A 16,258-nucleotide genomic window follows, 5' to 3' on the forward strand; every position below is an offset into this window, starting at 1 on the left:
ACCCTTTCTGCTTTCTAGTTTTGCTAAAATTTGTAATCAATGTGATTTACCTTTATGGTTTCAAATATAATTTGTGTACTTAAATGATATATACCTACTCCAGCTATTAAAAATTTGGAAATCAGCATACTTAGAGCATCTCACATTTTTTTTTAGATTTCATCATTGTTCTCAAAAGTTATTTATGTTCTGTAACTATAGTACCCCTTTTTCTTTTAGTCCTTACTCAATAAAGCAGTTAAATAGATTCAGTGCCCCTTGACTGCTCACTTGCCGTTTTTCTCTTCATGGATGATATATGTTTTCTAAGAATTTCTTCAAAATGAACTTACAGTTCAAATGAACTACCTAGGAACTCTGGTTTCTTGTAAGTTCAAAAATATAGCTCCCTTGTCCCTGTTTCATTCATGTTTGAATGGTAGTTTGGCTAGCTATAAATTTATTAGGTCACACTTCCTTTCCTTGAAGATTGTATAGGTGGTTTTTCACAATCATTATAACGTTGAGTATTACTGTGGAAAGTTGAAGGTCAGCCTATTCTTTCACCTGATAGATGAATCAATTTTTTTTCTAGCCGCCCAAAGTATTCATATATATGAAGTTTGAAATTCAGTTAACTTACCAGGGTTTATTTTATAGTGGATGCTATTAAGTTTCTCCTAGAATATACTGTTCTCTTTAAAGAAGTAGATTGAAGTGTTCTTTTATATCTGAAAGGTTTTTCTATTAATTGAATCTCTAAATATATATATTTTTATTCCCATTATTTTTATTGTACCAATTAGGCGATAGAAGGTAAGAGTGTATTGGATCTTGTTTTAAAAAATTATTATTTTGGTTTTCTTTGTATTTATCCTCACTTTCTTTTGCTCACTTTTTAGTCTTGTTCTTTGTTTTTACTTATTGCGATTTTAACCATCTCTGTTACATTTGTTCTCCTTCCACTTTAGCCTTTATTTTTATAAGACATTTAAAATTTTTCATTTTTGAATTTTAACAGCTCATGTTTATTTTCTTTCTACCATTTCTTTCTTATGGAAAAATGTATAATGCCCTTGTGTTACTAAGATGATGACTTCAATATAATTAACTATGATATTTTGGTGATGAATTTTAGCAGTTCCACAGCAGCATTTTTGTGGAGAGTATATTTCCTTTGGTGAGTTTTCTTTCTTTTTCTTCATTTTTATCCTATTTCCTTATATTTACCTTGTATAAGTCTATTGTTACTTTTGAATTATTTCTCTTTTCTTGAATCAGATGATTCTTCATTGGGTGGAATGCAGGCTCATATTCCTGGAATTTCCCTCATATTATAGGGTTATTCGGATGTGAATGAGATCTCACCAGCCAGTCAAATTAAGCACTAGGGCCTCTCACAACTGGGAATATCTCTCCTCCCCCTTTCTGAGACATAATATTCCCATCTAGACATATAAATAGCCTGTGTGTTCCTTTAACCCCTGCCCATCAAACTACCAACCCAGCAAAGTCCCATGGCCAGTCTTTGCACTGTTTTCCATTTTTAAAGATGAAAATTGTTGCTTTACACTTCAGAGTGTGCTACTTGATGAAGTATGTTGTGTAAACTTTTTTAAGGTCTGTAGCTATAGGATATGCTGATCTACATTTTTTACACAAATTGCTTGACCTTCAAAAGCTTTTGGAAATAACTTCTCCTCCTGTTTTGGGGTTCAAAATTTTAGATACTCTTGATTTTTTTGAATTTTATATTTTATTTTCATTTCTCATTTTGCTGTTTTCTTTTGGGTGATTCCAGGAGAATATAAAAATACAGTTTTAAAATGGATGTTTTCGGGGCGCCTGGGTGGCACAGTCGGTTAAGCGTCCGACTTCAGCCAGGTCACGATCTCGCGGTCCGGGAGTTCGAGCCCCGCGTCAGGCTCTGGGCTGATGGCTCAGAGCCTGGAGCCTGTTTCCGATTCTGTGTCTCCCTCTCTCTCTCTGCCCCTCCCCCGTTCATGCTCTGTCTCTCTCTGTCCCAAAAATAAATAAACGTTGAAAAAAAAAATAAAAAAAAATAAAATAAAATGGATGTTTTCACAGATATTTAAGAGCAAGAAAACAAGTTTTATTAGTCACTGTAGTCTTTCTCTGAGTGTTAACAGATGTAAACTGACTTTACAATTATATATTTGTAAATCCAGGATTGGCGCATGTATATGTTGATTTTTATCACTATGAAAATGATGCAATTGTATGTTCTTCCTCTTTCTTCTCTTTTAATGCATAATATTTAGGTAATTTATAGTTATTCATCATTTTCTTATTCTGTATATACTCGATTTCCATTTTTTCCACTGTAGACTCCTATATTTTTTACATACTGCTTATAAATTCCCTAGTTTACATTTGTCTTTCTATGTGATTATTTGTTATATAGCTTTCAGCAGGACAGCCTAATTCTTCCATCTCTTATAAATGACAGACTGGCAAAAAATGACTCATGAAGAAATAGAATCAGATTTTGTTATTTCTTTAATTTATTCCTGCACACAGATACACCACACATATACACATTCATACTTTCTTCAAATAACAGTGGCTTCCTGTTTATGTCCTCACACCTCGATTCTACTGAGTATATCCATTTCCTACCTGATTCATTTCCTTCCCCCATTTAATTCAACTAAGTTGTGAATTAATGTCAAATCTGGGCATTTTCCCTACCAAAATAAAATGGAAATCCGATATAAAGGTGTAAGTTAATATGTTAGATTTATTTTGCTTGCTACAGGTTCCTTTTTAGTAGTGTTGCTCAACTGATTTTATATTAAATTAAGAAATAAACATTTCACACATTCTTTTAATTCACAGATTTGAAATTACCTTATGTTTTTGTCATTAGTTTTACATCTTGGCAGAAAGAAGATTCTCTAAAAAAATAAGTCAGTATTGAATTCTAAATTCATCATTGAATCTCAGTTGTAATCATGTTTTTGTATTATACTTAAAGAATGAAAGTTGGACCCAGATTCCTTTATTTTTTTTTAAAGACAAACCATATTATTTATTATTATGTATACATATTTATGTTTTTCCGAAATTACTATACTTAGTATTAACTCAACAATTTATATTAATTATTCCTGTACTAAAATAAGCAGCTTTTGTTTTTTCAGACCAAAGAGAAAACTGGAAGACTGGAACCAAAAACAGTCTAGCTCATTTTTCCACACACATTTTATATCACTTTGATGAATTTTAAGGTAGAAAAATATAAGCATACATATTACATCACTTAAAGACATTTGCATATGCTGTCAAGGTAAAGTCATTTATATATAAAGTAAGGAACAAAGGCTCATTAAAACTACAGTAACTAATATCTGCATCTTTTTCTTACAAATTGCCCACATATCCAAAGTTTGTGTACTAATTAAATTAATATTAGTCTAAGGCTGAGTAAAGATCCGTAAATTACAGTTGAAGCTAACACATTATGTCCATATGACAAGAATTCACAAGATCAACTCTTTTTAAAAAACCCATACATTATAACTTCATATAATTAAATATGATTCTGTATTCTTATAATTTTATTTTATATTTTTAAGATTTTATTTTTAAATAATCTCTACACCCAATATGGGGCTTGAACTTACAATACTGAGATCAAGAGTCACATGCTGTATGGACTGAGCCAGCCAGACACCCCAATAATTTCTTATGTTTTTTTTTCTTTTCAAATTTTTATTTAAATTCTAGTTAGATTGCAACATACAGTGCAATATTGGTTTCGGGAATAGAATTCAGTGAATCATCACTTACATACAACAGATTTCTTTGATAGTTACATTATCTTAGTTGGCACTTTATGATTTTTCAGATAGATATATAGTTGACTTTGAGAAAAAGAAAACATCCTTTTTTCAAGTACATAATGTTTGAGAATGGTTTTGAACTAGTTTCAGCATCCTGGAATTTCAGAAAAGGGATTATAGGGCAAAGCAAGGGAAAGACTTTAGGATTTCTAATTTTGAAGAATCTGTCCAGTTTTAAGAAGAAAAAAAAGAATAGTAGTGCAACTTCTGAGCCACTTATGCTCAAGATATTGTTACATACTCTAAGATGTCAGTAGACATCTTAGACCAGATATGGTGACCAGAGGGAAATGTAGCAACAACCTAGAAACTAGTGAAAATCTATTTGGAAAGAACCTAAATATCATTTCTGAATTCAAAGAGAAAACTATCATGATCAAAGAATAAAATAATAGGGCATAACTTTTAGAAAAATGTATGAAGTAAATGAAAAGGTATCAAACTTGAAGATTAAGCTGATAGATTCCATTCTTTATATGATACGCATTGCAGCAAATTGTTCAGGAAATTTCTGCTTGCATATTAATGGAGTGATTGTGAATATAATTTTGTGTTAGGGAATTATCAAGATCAATCTATAAAATATGAGCTTTTAGCTGTTTGACTTTAATTCCAAAACCATAAATACTTTAAGTACCTTTCATATTTGAATGAGTAGTGCTTCTATATCCTAGGTTAAAACAGTGTGCTAACCCAATTTATAAGAGCAAATTAACTAGAGTAGGCTATTGTGATAAAACAAAGAGAGTCAAAATATATAATGATACACATAAAATGAAATTTCATTTCTTGCTCATATGCCAATTCAGGTCAGGTTCTTATAGGTCAGATTTTGATGCTGTAGAAAGAACATCAATTGTCACCCAGCTGAGCCTGTAGAGGACAGAAATTTTGAGAGGAATCCATCAGAATAATTGTCACTTAAAAGATGTAAAACACAATTAATTCTTTCTATAAAAAGAAATGGAAGATAGTCACACTTAACTTCATGCTGATTGAAGTCCTGTCATAAAGCCGATGCTTGAGTTATCTTGACAACAGGATATAAAAGAACATATTAAGTCCAGTGTTCCCATGAGAGAGAAGAGTTGTTAAATTTCTAATAATTCAGGCCTTTAATGAATGTATAATGTATCTGTTTTTTTAATTTTAAAATTAAAGGTCTTTAAATAGAACATTTGGACACCTTTTTGAATTGTGAAATTTTAACAAGATGTTTTCAAAAGAAGAGACATTTCTCTACATTAATCCTTGCTTCTACTAAAATGAAGCTTACAAAGGTCAAAAGCAGATGGAGCCTTCCTGCCCCTCCTTTTGCTGTCATACCTATGGAACAGCAGGGTCCTCCAAACGAAAGGGCAGGAGTGATGTTCCCTATAATGAATAGTGCTATTTTGTTACTTGACCTTCAAGACAGCCTGAAAATTTCAAGTCAGAGATCAGTGTGGGAAAGCAAATTGATGAGCGGGAACACTGTAATCTTAGCTGATAACTCTTTAAAAGGTAACCAAAGCTATTTCTTTGGCTCCCTGGATAACAGTAAACTTTTCAAAGAACTTAAAAAAAAAATCTGCTGGAGCATGAGGAAAAGTGAATATTTTGAATGGCCTTTTCAAGACCATGAGTCATGTTAGGAATCTTGAGACATCGTTCTGCACAAATGGCTATTAAAAATGCTGAATGCACCCAAAACTATGAGAGTAATATAAGACTGCATGTAAGCAAGAGCTTTGAGGACTTGGAGGAACTTCCAGGAAAAAAGAGATCATTAAGGGCCAAAAAATAGCAGAAGACCACAAAAGACAGGACACTAAGCTGGATCTTAATTAGTGGAATTTGGACTTGTGTTGAAGGGCACATTATCAGATAAAAATGTTAGAAAAACACAATCATAAAAAAAGCAAAGGAAAATACTGAAAACACTTTTTCTAAAATTTTCTTTAAAAGTAGGAGTGAGGGGTGCCTGGGTGGCTCAGTCGGTTGAGCGTCCGACTTCGGCTCAGGTCATGATCTCACAGTTTGTGGGTTCAAGCCCCACATCAGGCTCTGTGCTGACTGCTTGCTCAGAGCCTGGAGCCTGCTTCAGATTCTGTCTCCTTCTCTCTCTGCCCCTCCCCCACTCACATTTTGTCTCACTCTGTTTCTCAAAAATAAATAAAATGTAAAAAAAAAAAATTTTTAAAGTAGGAATAAGAATTAAAAAGTCTTTAAAATGTGCTGGTTACATTTTTGTTTTGATAATTCTTATTGGCTTCAATCCCTTAAGTCATATAGGTGTGTGTATATATATATATACACACACACACACACACACACACACACAAACACACATGTACGTTTGTATGTGTGTGTGTGTGTATATATATATAAAACTATAAAGGAAAATGATGGTATTTCTAACCAGATAAAAGACCATCATTATGCATACATTTTTGTAGATTTAAAAATATATTTAGTTCAAAATTTTTTTGTTTATATTAATATACATTATAAAAGTGAAAATACTAAAGCAAGTGTTTCACAGAGTTTATTTTACAACACAGTTTGCCTTATCCAGATGAACATAATTTTATTAATATAGTCACTTTTGTTTTAGTGACTACTTGTATAATTCAAATTAGCTCAATGACTGCAGAAAAGGGGAATGACATCGTCTAAAGGGGAAAGCCATGTTAGTCCATATGGTGTTTTTTCCAGCACACTTATATTTTTTCCCAAGTAAAACCTGGGAAAAACCTCTGCCTCAGAAATACCTGTCAAAACTCAGTTCTATATACCATGCCAGTTCAGTCCATGGTCTTTCTTTGTCTTAGTTTGGCCACAGGTTCTGTCCTGGTAGTGCTGATTGCACTGTTCTCCCTGGTATTTGTACTTTTAATCCTTGTTTTCATAAATCAGTAGACCCATGTCCTGCTTATATAGTATTTATGTAGGCTACTTTTACTATTTTTTTCTTCTTTTCTAAAGTTTATTTACTTTGAGATTGAGAGAGTGTACAAGTAGGGCAGGAGGGGAGAGAGAGAATCTGAAGCAGGCTTCACACTGTCAGTGCAGAGCCTGACCTGGGGTTCAAACTCACGAACTGTGAGATCATGACCTGAGCCAAAATCAAGTTTGAACACTTTAGCCAGCTGAGCCTTCCAGGCACCCCTGCTTTCACTGTTTTAAATGGTAAGGCCCTGTATTTTAATATTTTGTTGTATGCTAGAAATTCAACATTATTTTAACTGTATTATTGCTTTAATTATTTTTATCATGGTAATTAAAGCATTAGTTAATCTTCTTGTTGCACTGTTGCTTAGGACTTCAATTTGTCTGTTTCACACCTGTTTCTCCACAGGTATATTGACAATTTTCATGTGCAGGTTTGCATCATGCTATTTTATTAAAAATACATATATTACATTATTGCAGATTGAATATAGTAAAATTATTAGTTAGCACTTGTAAAGGGTACTATAATTGATTGACTCCTAGTACAATAGTTGATTATGACTGACATTATATATAATAAAATCAGAAAAAGAACATTAAGCATCAATGATCATACATTTTCATTTTTTACACTGTAAAATTTCTAGCACAAAGCCAATATAAGAAAACCTATGTAAGTATGAAGATGAAGTCTATTTATTTTGTTATATTATTATGATTTTATTAAATATAAAGTCTTGATTCTTGACAATCAAGTTCTAGTTTAGATATGGAACAGAAAGCTTGTACTGAAATCATAGAACAGCCTACCCAGGTTAAAAACTATAGTTTTAGGGGCGCCTGGGTGGCTCAGTCGGTTGAGTGAGCGGCTTGGGCTCAGGTCGTGATCTCACGGTTTGTGGGTTCGAGCCCTGTGTTGGGCTCTGTGCTGAAGGCTCAGAGCCTGGAGCCTGCTTCGGATTCTGTGTCTCCTTCTCTCTCTCCCCCTCCCCCATTCGTGCTCTGTACCTCTCTGTCTCAGAAATAAACATAAAAATTTTTTTTAAAACTATAGTTTTAAACTATAGCTATATATTGCATTGTGCCTCATAATTTTATGCTGCAGTCAAGTCTACAGAATGTTGCATGCATGCCACCATTATATTTACAAATATTAGCATTGACTATTATTTAAACTGTGAGATGCCAACCCTAAGAGTACAGGAGACAGAGGAAAATTGTAATTATTAAGAAAAACGAAATAAATATTTGTACAAAAGTCTCTGGAATTGCTGATCTCGGTAAATAGAAAACAATTCTGAGTAAGGGGAAAACTAGCAGGGAATTGAACACAGTTTGAAAATGCTTTTCCATCTATCACAACCTAACGACAACATTTAAATGACAGAATTGGTCAAACTTGGTTGCTATAACAAGCTTTAGATTCAGTGGCACAGCTGAGAATGCAACATTCACTCATTTGTTTTTTTTGAAACAGTGTTCTGACAAAAATGATTTGAACTCAATTTATTTCTTACCTGAAAAAGACTTCTAAAAGCTGAAAAGGAATGATACCAATTTTATAGGATTTCTACATCTACAGAAATCTGTAGACTCTTTTGTCAACACAGGGGCTTCCTCCATTGATCAAAAAAGCAGGTCACTTATTTTGCTCCTGAACAGTCAACCTGTTCAAACTTGTTCTTTGAGGTTTTAGATTTTTTTTCCTTCTTCTAGTTCATGTGTTTAAAATCAAAATTTAGATTTGGAAAAGGGCTGATTAGATACCTACTCTAGTGACACACTGGGTACTGGGAACATAGACTTAGGGTTATAAAGACATAATTATCAGAGTTTTGCTTCTGTGGTGAATCATGCTTAAAAATTTAATCTAATCCCATTAGATTTAGAAGATTTACCATGGAAGCCAGAATTATTCAGAGCCTGTATTATTAATATTACTTTTCTTTGATCTGATTACTATTAACTTATAAATTAAGTATATAAATTAAAAATTATGCTATTGTCTTTGTGAAAATTAATAAAGGGAAACCTCATTTAGAATGGAATAGGGAAGCCCTAAAGAAGAGGGAGTACTCATGCACAAATTCCCGTCTCAGCTTACGTCACATTCCTGGACAGGACAAAAGTTCACATTACCTCACCAGGGGACAGAAATATTTTCAGCTTGCCCAGGAACAGCATAGACACTGAGAGACTGCCACAGCTCTGCCAATGAGAAGCCATTATCATGCTCAACTCTTGCTTTCCTCGGTAGATTCTTGTTCAAAGCAGCCCTTCCCAGGTTCCTCATTTTTTCTCAATAAAGTTCTTTTCCTTTCTTGTCTAGACTTGTCTATGGTTTGCCATAGTCTGCATGCCCTGATTTGTAATTCCTCTGCTATTTCACAAGTAAACTCATTTTGCTGATAAAATTACAGGTTATTTTATTTTTAAGTGTCACATCTGCTAGCTAGTTTTACCATTAACTAATTGTGTAATCAGTTGTGTATTTTTTCATGTGTCAAATGAATTTTTTAATCCCGTTTTAAGTTTTCCATTTCTATTATTTCATGAAAGAAGTTTAACTCCTAGGATCATCTAGATTGTTTCCTCTTCTCCCATTAAAACAGTTAAGATAACAGTTAAAATAGATCCTATTTAAGATCTCAAAAACCTACACTTTCATTTAGAGCTATGATTCTCTTTATTTTTATCCTAGGAACCCTTAGATTGATGTCTTTAATTATAGTTGAACCTAGTAAAATACATACCTCAGGAAACATTTTGAAACTCCTAATGGACTGGTAATGTAAACATTCCTTTGGGGGAAGGAGTAAGAAACAAGTAGGTCCTGTCTACTTTCTTCAGAAAAAATTCCATTAAAACAGGTTTAGCGTAGTAATAGTGTTGAGTATTCTTCATGCATTCAGACAATTTTTACCTTATTTGCAACAAGTAGCACTACTGGCAAAGTATACACATAGAATTTATTTGAACTTTTGTTTTTGTTTTTGTTTTTTGTTTGACATCCTTAGGACCACGATTTTATTTTATTTTATTTTTTTATTTTTTCAGTATATGAAATTTATTGTCAAATTGGTTTCCATACAACACCCAGTGCTCATCCCAAAAGGTGCCCTCCTCAATACCCATCACCCACCCTCCCCTCCCTCCCCCCCCCCCCCCCCCCCCAGCCCTCAGTTTGTTCTTAGTTTTTAAGAGTCTCTTATGCTTTGGCTCTCTCCCACTCTAACCTCTTTTTTTTTTTTTTCCTTCCCCTCCCCCATGGGTTTCTGTTAAGTTTCTCAGGATCCACATAAGAGTTGAAACCATATGGTATCTGTCTTTCTCTGTATGGCTTATTTCACTTAGCATAACACTGTCCAGTTCCATCCACGTTGCTGCAAAGGGCCATGTTCCATTCTTTCTCATGCCACATAGTACTTGAATTTTTGAATAAGGGTATTAGCAGATTTTAAGATTAAGAAAAACTCTAACAACTGAAAATTTCCATTTATATTTTCAGAATTTAGTATTATTCCAATAATTATAATGATTAGTGGAAAATCAAATTCCAAAAAGCATATTTAAACATAAGGATGAATATAGAGAATAAAATATGTTGTAAACATTATGCAGAGTTTATCTTACATTAATAGATGGGTGTATGTATGCACATTGCTCAAGTATTTAGGGAACTTCTTTGTTGTATCTAGTTTGTAAAGATAACAAAAAGACTTCAAAGTATTCTTTACATTAGAGTGCATTCACATACCACAAAATTCAACAGATTAGGGAAACTTGTATTTTATTCTATCAATTTAAATAGTTTGATTAATGTTCGGATACTAAGTCTTTAGTACAGTGACATGACATTTTGCTAGTGAATTAATGTAGTACTTTCTAAACATTTATTTCACTGGAGGGAGATGTGAAAGGAAGACAGTGCTTAGTATTTATGTTTTTTAGAAACCTTGATTTTAATGTCTAGACTGATAGGCAATAGAAAACAACATAGCTGATCATAAACTAGACTGAAAGCAATATTGATAAAACACTGTTTAGTTCATTCGAATTATTGAAGATTAAACAATTACACAATAACCTGTTTCTAACGAAAGTGTGGGACAAACACATTTACGATTCAGAAATTTACCTAATTTTTTTTTTTAAATAATGTTTATTTTTGAGAGAGAGAGAGGTAGAGAGAGAGGGAGAGGGAGACACAGAATCCAAAGCAGACTCCAGGCTCTAAGCTGTCAGCACAGAGCCTGATGCAGGGCTCGAACTGAGGGACCAGGAGATCATGACCTGAGCTGATGTCAGACGCTTAACCGACTAAGCCACCCACGCGCCCCATCTTTTTTTTTTTTTACACAAAATGAACATACATTTGGAGTTTACTGAACTTACATGATTTTTGAAGAGTAATTTTATGAGGAATCAGGGTCGTTTGTACGGACTGCTGTTAGTTATGTGGCTGCTGCATGTATATAACCTGATGACTTTCAAAGTTCTGCATTGAATGTATCACTACAGAAGCATTTGTTTTTCATTTTCTGTTTTAGAAACTTTGATATTTTTTAAACCAGGAAATAAATTTTTGATTGACAAAATTCATTATTCAATACAAAATTGAACAGAATTTTATCTTAATTCATCACAGTGCCATCTGAAGAAAAACTACTTATAAACTGAATTATTTCATAGCCAGACAGCTTTATTTGTTGCTTACGCTTATGGACATACTGTTATTTCTGTGTAAAAGTGCCCCTTTCCCCTGACTCAAAAGAATACTTCTACTCACATCCAATATTTGATCCAAAGATCCTTTCTCAAGTAGAATTTTTCATCTTTCTCAAAAGAGATGAATACTCATAATTTTATGAACTTACTTAAATTCTAGTTAGTTGCTTTATTCATTTGTGTAAGTATTCTTATCCAGTAAGCTATGAATGCTGAAAGGTAGACATTTTATTTGTTTTTATCTTCACCACATTGAAATAGTGACTGGCACATAACAGACATTTAATAATAAGCAGTTGTATCAAAGTACCTATGTAGATTATTAAGATGACAAGGGCAAAATAACAAACATCATCACTGCATTAATTTAACTTGATTTTTTTTTCTTTCACTTCAGTGCAAGTAAATCTGTAACATCCTTTATACCTTCTTCCTTCCCACATCATCCTTTTCTTGTCTTCTGCAAAGTACAAAATGGAAGGGTTTTATTAAAGATTGTGACAGGGATGCCTGGGTGACTTTGTTGGTTCAGCATCTGACTTCAGCTCAGGTCACCATCTTGCAGTTGTTGAGTTCAAGCCCCACATTGGGCTCTCTGTTGTCAGCGTGGAGCCCATTTTGGATCCTCTCTCTGCCTCTTCTCCACTCATGCTCTCTCTTTTTCCCTCACAAAAATAAGCATTAAAAAATAAAAATAATAAAAAATAGTAATTGTGGCAAAATTACAGTTATGTTTTACTGAACTGACAATTCCATCTTTAATCTTTTTTTTTTTTTAATTTTTTTTTTTTCAACGTTTATTTATTTTTGGGACAGAGAGAGACAGAGCATGAACGGGGGAGGGGCAGAGAGAGAGGGAGACACAGAATCGGAAACAGGCTCCAGGCTCCGAGCCATCAGCCCAGAGCCTGACGCGGGGCTCGAACTCACGGACCGCGAGATCGTGACCTGGCTGAAGTCGGACGCGTAACCGACTGCGCCACCCAGGCGCCCCTCCATCTTTAATCTTAATCTCACCTTTTGTCTCATTTCCAACAACCCAAGAACTATTCCCTGGCTAAAGCTACACAAAGACAGTCTTCTTGTTTAAATTCAAGTTGTACTGCTTGTTCAATTTCAAATATCTGCGATCTTAATCTGTATAAAATGTAGTAAATACCTAAGCAATTTTAGGGAACCATCTGCCCCCGCCAATGGTTACATGTATTGAAAGGGAGATATTCTATCTGATTGCATAAATTATATTTAGGACTGAAATTCCATTAAAGGAGAATTTACAAGCATAAATCAAGGAAACATAGCTACCAGTAATTCACCTAACTTGACTGTAAAGTAATCTGCAATGAATTACAGTGCTACAATATGAAAGAGAACTTGACTAGAAAATTTGGAGAACTCAATTCTATTTCATTTTTTCCTGTGCCTGATATATGACCATAAGTAAATCAAATCCTCTTTACTTCTTTTTGGTCACATTGGCCTAATAGTAAGATAAATAGATATATTAGATTCACTTCTAATTCTAAAATATCACTTAATAATTAATTTGGTAAGTAAACTTGCTTACCCCAAATTAATTTCGGTAAGTAAACTTGCCAGTTTTATTTTTTTTTTAAGTTTATTTTTGAGAGAGAGAGCACAAGTGGGGGAGGGGCAGAGAGAGGGAGGGAGACAGAGAACGCCAAGCAGGCTCTGTGCTATTAGCAGGGATCCTAATGCTGGGCTTGAGCCCAGGAACTGCAAGATCATTATCTGAGCTGAAATTAAGAGTAAGATGCTTAACCTATTGAGCCACCCAGGTACCCCCCTGCCACTTTTAAAACATAGTAGTTGTGTCAGACATGAACTCAGTTAACATTCTCAGAATATCTACCATGTACCTAACATGTACTTGAGACCGAGTAGTTCTAGACATAATACATTGCACAATGTGTGACTAGTCATTTTTGTAGTAATAATAAAAAGGTGATAAAATATCTAAATTTCTATAAGATTAGAAAATGGTTAGGCATTAAGTAATATAAACCTCTACAAAAAAACCTCAAGATAGGCATTATTATCTACCTCTTATTAATAAGGAAAATGAGACCAAACTTGTTCAAAGCCTTCTAGCTATTAAGCAGCATTTTAATCACAATTACAAGCACAAAAATATATGTTACTACTTTAAACTTTCTTGTCTTTTATTCTAATCCAACTATGACCATAAGTAATATTGATAATATCTATAAATCTACATATACTTTAATATTTTTCTTAATGTAATACATTTGCTTTGATATCGAGTGTTGTCCTTTATGGTGGTTTATATTAAAGGCTAAAAATTCAAATTCTTCTCTTTTTCTTACATAGAGCTTTGGAGTTTTGTCATAGCTTGCAGCTCATTTTTTCCCCCCATTATCCAAGAGGAGTGTGTATACAGTAAGGATAGAATTACTCTTCCTGTGTGTTTTTGTGTAAATTTAAATTTAAATTTGACAATATCCCAAAACTTACAAGAAAATAGTAGGTCAAACACAAAGCATTTTCTAACTCTAACATACTTTGGGCCGAATACTCGGTAGAATTCTGATTTACTTTTGTATATGTGGCCATGGACCTGTCAATCACAAGGCAGTGATAGCACGGAAATAAATGAACTGTAAATACACTGTTACAGGCCTTCTGATATCAACCGAATAAACTCAATCACATTTCAGTAGACAGACTGAGTCAATATATCACAACAGATGGATGCACAAAGGTGATCATGGGGATGGTTTAAGAACAAAAGACTCACTATAATTGGAATTATTTTGGAGTAACTTCCAGAGCATGAGCAAAAATGCATATATAAAAGCTGGTTCTTGAATAAACACTATATAAAAACCACTGAGAGTTGTCATGCTATTCAGAGTATAATATATATCTACCAATATGAACAATATTTCATCATTCAAAACTAACAGGTTTTTGAGATCTAGTACAATAGATTTTTATCACTGGTAGCAATGGACAAATAACCCAGTTCAATTGCTGATAATACAAAATTGGCAAATATGAATAATGAAAAGTTACACAATTATGTGTCATATGTAATTGTTAAGATTACTAAAGTTTTCTAGTACCACAAAGATTTAGTTGGAACACAAGCATATTTTATAAAAAGGATGTTCAGTCATGGTAGAAATTAAATTAGTACATTGATCAGTTCAGAAACTGTTCCCTAACCCTGCTTCAGTTATAGTTGTACACAATTTATTTATTCCGTAGACTTAAAGAGCTAGTGTTATTGATTCATCTACATATATCTATATTATTTTTATCTATAAAGAAGTGGAAGACAAATTTATGCTTGAGTAATGCTTAAAATAAACTATTTGTTACTTTAGTCTTCTGTTAACTTTAAGACATTACTTGGAGATCCTTCTCTTTGTTAAAACAAGGTGTCTTCTGTCTCTTTAATTTTAATGAAAACTTATTTAGTTTGATTTCCAGAATGGCAGAGTTCTGTTTCCCAGATAGCAACCTGACAAACTCCACAGATATACTCTCTAGCAAAACAAGCAAATCTGGTGAAGGCTACTAAAAATAACTATTTAAAGAAGTCCCTGGAAATTGTCCTAAAGGCATAAAGCAAATGAGGAAACATTTATTCAGGAAAATCTACAAATTCTGTGGCATCTGAACTATGACCTGCTTCCTTCATCCTCACCTACCCCAGCTTGGCGAAACACAGAAGCTCCATTCCATACAGGTGTTGCCAAAAAGATGGATCCCTCTCCCATGAGTTCTCACTCAAAATTTAGTGTATCTCACTGGAAGGGGCAGAAATCCGTATTTCTCATCCTCTCCAACTCTAACTAGGAGAGACTAGATTTTTGGTGAGTATGGCCAAGAATCTGGGGCTTCTTTCCTGCATCTAGCCTCTACACATTGGATGGAGATTCTCCCCCCAGTACACAGGCTGAAATTGCAAGGTCCCCAATTGCCTTGCCTTAGTTCACTCAGAGAATAAATCATAATACCAAAGGTATCAACCCACCTAGCACATAGGGGAACTGACCCAGAGATTTTGCTAGGAGAACAAGCAGTGCATAAGAAAAGACAAATCTGAGGACACTGCTGGAGGACACTCAATTTATTTGAAACAGAATGAGGGGAAGTTAAAAATGATGGGTGATCTTGAAAATAAATGCTCTTCTTAATTAAGAGCAACAAGGTAACTATTAGCTAGACATCTAGTTTACCAGAGAGAATCAGGAATAGATACAGCTAAGAAGAGTTCTTTTGGGTTTAGAACAAAACTCCAAGAAATGAGCTCAAAAACTAGCCCTGCTCAAATGTAATTGGACCCAACTGCTGAGGAATTGATGCCCCAGGGCATCATTACAAACAGTAGAGCGATCAACCAGGAATTAGTGAAGCCTATTACCAAATGAGAAAGTGTTAATACCAAATGAGGCAGACAGTTTTAACAGAGAAATCAGAGGAAAAGATAGTCAAAAAGAGAACTGCTAAAACCACTGTCATCCCAAGGACTGTGCACATCCAGAATTGCTCTCTGTAGAACTACAGAAAATACTTGATGTTGCAAGGGGTATAATCTTCCCTAAAATAGCCTAGCCAAGTTGCAAGTAAACAACAACAAAATAAATGTTCAGACAAGGGGGAGGGGAATTAGTATCTAGACTTAACTATAACATACATTAAATGCCCATTTCTCAATAACAAACTATGAGACATGGAGAGAAACAGGAAAGTTTGACCCA

The sequence above is a fragment of the Lynx rufus genome, unplaced genomic scaffold (genome assembly GCF_022079265.1).
Source record: "Lynx rufus isolate CCGP_SWC_20201006 ecotype Redwood Valley unplaced genomic scaffold, mLynRuf1.p SCAF_15, whole genome shotgun sequence".
NCBI lineage: Eukaryota > Metazoa > Chordata > Mammalia > Carnivora > Felidae > Lynx > Lynx rufus.